Source organism: Lolium perenne, chromosome 4, assembly GCF_019359855.2.
Source record: "Lolium perenne isolate Kyuss_39 chromosome 4, Kyuss_2.0, whole genome shotgun sequence".
Taxonomy (NCBI): Eukaryota; Viridiplantae; Streptophyta; class Magnoliopsida; order Poales; family Poaceae; genus Lolium; species Lolium perenne.
The window spans coordinates 101,833,058-101,837,683 of record NC_067247.2 but is presented as its reverse complement, the minus strand read 5'-3'; the positions used below and the strand labels follow the sequence as shown (position 1 = coordinate 101,837,683).

The 4,626-nt window shown below is 50.6% G+C and overlaps 1 long non-coding RNA gene across 1 annotated transcript; it reads left to right on the top strand.

Annotated features, from left to right (window-relative positions):
- The first annotated feature begins 431 nt into the window (after positions 1–431).
- On the top strand, positions 432–2,623 carry LOC127293487 (uncharacterized). Its single transcript, XR_011744385.1, has 4 exons — positions 432–801; positions 1,690–1,816; positions 2,191–2,330; positions 2,408–2,623. It is a non-coding gene; the product is annotated as an uncharacterized lncRNA (long non-coding RNA).
- The last annotated feature ends 2,003 nt before the right edge of the window (positions 2,624–4,626 follow it).

Below are 4,626 nucleotides of genomic sequence, written 5' to 3'. Positions count from 1 at the left end.
AATCGCTCGGAATAGTCGTGGAGTAAGTCCATCCGAGGGGAATAAAGTAATTTCTTATATTATGCCTTGTGGACCGTGTAGGGTGATTTGTTATTTGTGCGAGGATGTTTTTGCAAAAGCTATTCCATTCGTCTCCCCCCACCGATTCATTTCCTGGACGAACCCTAGAAGATGAAGCGCGGCGAGGTATCTATCCCCATCAGGCCTTGTTTAGACTAGAGTTTTAGTGGGGATTACCGGGGATAATCCGCTCCAAACTTTAAATCCCTACTTATCTTTAATACATGTTTGTTGCTAGAGTATGAGGGAGTTTAATCCCCACCTATCTCACGTTTTTCCAAATTTTAGTATAATATTTTCAATCCCCAATACTCTACCCTTACCTAGTGGTCTGGGGATGAGATTTACTCTAAAGCATAACCATAGTACACTGGTACCAAAGGCCTCACCGGGGAGGAGGACGAGTCACCTCACGGCCGTGGCGTACAGCCCCCCGACGGATGCGCGTATGAAGGGCCGACCAGGGAGGGGAGCGTGGCGCGGCCATGGCGTCCAGCCCTCGCAGGAGGAGCCGTACGCGGATTCGGACGAGGCGCCGCACAGCCGTGGCGTCGAGCCCCCCGACGGATGCGCGCGGACGGATGGGCGCCGTCTGCTCCCTGCCGCGGCGAGGTGGGGGAAAGGTAGGAGCGGCCGTGGTGGCCAGGTCAGTAGCAGTGGTGGTTCCTCGTGGGCGAGGTGGGTGAAAGGGAGGAGCAGCCGCGGCAGGTGGTCGTCTCTCTTCACGGAATCACACTCTATGTGAGGAACATCCAAATCCCAATCCCAATCCCCCCTCTATTTTCCCTGCGTGATTTAGAATGGCTTTTAGGGCTAGTCTGCGTTTTGCTATGGCTAGTTTCAGTTTTAGAATTGTAGTTATGGATTTAGAATTGCTGTTATGAATTTAGTATTGCTGTTATGCGAGTTAGGTTACATATAAGCTTCTAATTCCAGGAAACATGTTCTTCAGGACATAATGCTGATCTAGTCTTCAGGACTCAAAAGTCTTGGAAACATGTTCTTCTGTAACCATTATACAGTCTGGACACAATTTACTTCTCATTTTCTATGAAGTTTTACTTATAATAGCATGCTCCGCATCTAAAAGTTAACATCATATCTATGGAAAATAGGAGGATTGATAACAACACTAATAAATGTGATTCCAATAAAAATCAACTAGGCGCCAAGTAGGCATATTCATATTACTTGCACAAGATGGATTTCATAGAAAAAACTAGAATTAACAAGATGCACTATACAGTTTTATTACCACTGCCACCGCGATGCTACTCACAGTGATCAACGCTCAATTGTCACAATATAGGGAGAACATGCGGAGAATTTGCTATCAGAGTGATATGTTTCTCAGTTTTAAGGTATCTCATGATTTATGTTCCTGAATTGCATGAGGCACATGCCACAGCTACGATTTGTTCCTCCTTTGTAGAGCTATATGCTTGGCAGTAGTGAACCCTCCGAGTGTGAGTAAACAAACTTTTGATGTACCAACCAGTAAAAAGATATATATTGCACAAGTTGTTCAAGGAAAGAGAACATCAAGGTCGTCTACTTGATTTAGTGATTTGGTCCGATCATTCCGGATTAGTATCGATTAATATCTTTATCTCTATCTGCTCCTTTCAGGCAATGGTGGAGTGCTTGCATTGTTGGCTGGCGTTTAGCAGTTCTCTGCAATAGTGGGTTGATCCATCTTTCTGTTCACAAGTTTTATCAAGCAATGGACTATGCTTGGCCGCTTGAGATATCTATGGTATGTATCCTTTCTATTTTAATTATGTAATGATCTCAGACGACATATCAAACTGAAGATGCCTTTGTTAGTGAACTTGACGTAGAAAACACAGGAACATTCACAAGTTATACTCTATCTCTTACACATTTGACTGCAGTTGAGAAAAAACACCAGATACATAGATTACAGTACCATAATATTTAGGTATGTTTCTTTTTTATAATTTTCCTTGGATACCTAAGGAGATGCAGATTAGGTTGATGTTGCACATAAACAAAAGCACAATTATTTTCATGGTGTAAAAAATACTACCAAGTTGCCTCTTCTATTTTGTTATTTCTTTTGAGAGGTTGGCGTCTATTTGCCGAAACTTGCTTTTTCCTCATGGGCAGATTTATGGTGCTATCTCAAGGATAATTTCTAGGCGTGGGCTAAAGCTCCTTGCGCTTGATGAAAATGGAGAAACAAGAGACATAGTGGTGTACTAAGAGGTGCTTGATCATCTCTGGAAGATATATTTCAATATGTGTAGGTACATCTTCATGCTTAATTTGGAAAATTCCATTACTATATACAGAGCACAAGCTAGCTAATCAGTATTTATTGTAGGATCAGGACTATGTTCAGGGGCAACCCGAAGTTCCTCCAGCAGATGGTTAGAGATTTTCGGTGCTAAAACGATCTATGTGAAATGGATCCCTTGCCAACATAATGGACTTAGGCTAGACAGAAGAACCATATAGACAATGTTCTTTTCTCTGTACCTTTTAAGCTATAGTGTTAAAGTTTACCTTCTTTAGTTTTCTTCTCTGTTGTTTTTTTTTTTGAAACGGAGGCAAAAGTTTTGCCTCATTCATTCATTAAGAAGAAGGTGCCCGATTTTTAGGAGAAAATCGGGCCAAAACCAACAACAACAGTGCAAAGCACACCCAAGACCACACACCCCGCCACAAGGGCACACCCAGCCATCCTGGCTACCCACAAAAGATAAGAAGCTCAAGCCGGCCTATGCCAAACAGATGACTCCTCGAAGAGAGACCCGTAGCTTCGCTTCTAGCAATGAGCCTCGGAGAGGAGATGCGCAGGACAAGCGTCGAATAGGACCTTCACCGGACCGCCCATCGAAGGTCATCGTACACCGCCCGAGGGTAGCTTCGACTTCACATCAAGAAGAGACCACCGTGAAGACATTCGAACACGCCGGAACGGAGCCGACTAACATGACCTTGCCGCAACCAGACCTTGGTCACCACCATCGTTGTTGCCTCTCAAGTCTCCACCCGGAAGACCCGCATCACCGGTGGATCTCCTGCCAACCCAGATGCCCAGTGTGTCGAGGCGCAGGAGGGCGCGAAGGAAATCATCAACTTCAAGACGACGCCCTCAAGAGGGGGCACGACGAAGGATCGACGCCGTCGTCCGATCCCGCGGGATCTAGGCTTTCGCCCGAAGATGTGAACCCGAGGCAGCGAAGGTCGTAGAGCTCCACGACCACCCTCCAAGAAGGACGGCGACATCCGCAGACGCCGCGCGGTCAGGCTTTCGCCCGGAGCAAACGAGCCACCACGGCCTCACGCGGCCGGACAGCGAGACGAAGACCGAAACCGCTGCCAGCCCGCACTCCACAGACACACCTCATGCGCAGAAGCGGCGCCACCGCCGCACACAAGCCACCACCGCCACCACAACCAGACCAAGGAGCCCGCAAGCTCCACTGCCACCACCCACGCCACGCGGGGCTGAAGAGCCGAGCCGCACCATCGCTGCCTACCAAGCTCGCCGAGAAGAGCTCCGCGGGCGCCGCCAACCGCCACAGAGAGGGAGCTTCGACAGACGCCAACACAGGGGTCCAAGGCCCAGCCGTCGCCGCAGCAGCGCGAGCTCCCCGGTCCAGCCGCCGTCGCGGCCACAGCGGCCGCCAAACCAGCCGGAGCACACATCGGGCCGCCACTCCGCAGACCGCCTCCGCAGCAACGTCCCGCGCCGCTGCCCACAGGGCAGCACACCGCGCACCCCAGCCACCCCCGCGCCGCACGCCGGCGCCCCAGCCAAGCCCGCACCGCACGCCGGCCGAGGCCGCGCTCGTCGCCGCTCTACCGCCCACATGGCCCGAACGCCGCCGAATCCGCCGAGCCGCCGCCACAGCCCGCCTCACCACCAGATCGGGGCGTGCTTGCCCCGGATCCGCCACCCCACGGTCCCGGAGCCGCCGCTCCGGCGTCCTAACGCCGGCGAGCCGCCATTCCCGCCCCAGCCAGATCCGGCGGCCGCCCGCAACGCGACGAAGAAGGAGCCACCCCCGGCACCATTTGGCAGCGGGGGGCCGCCGCCACCGCGGCGCGGAGGCCGGCAGCAGCGGCGGCGGAGGGTCGCCGAGGAAGAGAGGACGGGGGCGGCGCGGGATTTTCGCCCCCGGTGTCGCCTGGGGTGCGACACGGGGGGAAGTTATCTTTTTTTCTTCTCTGTTGTTGTACATGGCTGTAAGGAAGAAGTATATCTGAAGCCTCCCTTTCTATTTCTTGCTTTTATGTTGGTCCTTATTGTAACAGAAAAGCTGCTTTATAGTGATCTGCTATGTCTATGAGATTTGCTCGGCTTACAGCTCTCCGGTTTTATTTACCAAGCAGACTAACAAAGGAAAGCTTTAGTAGAACGAACAGTCTGAATTTATCTTCGAGAGTTTATGCTTCAGAGTGATATGGTTGTTCTTTTCCTCTAATGTAGGACGGCTTAGCTTCTACCACAACTAAATAGAAACAGACGGCTCAGCTTCTACCACAACTAAATAGAAACATAATTCCTTTGGTGTCATATACCTACGGCTGCAT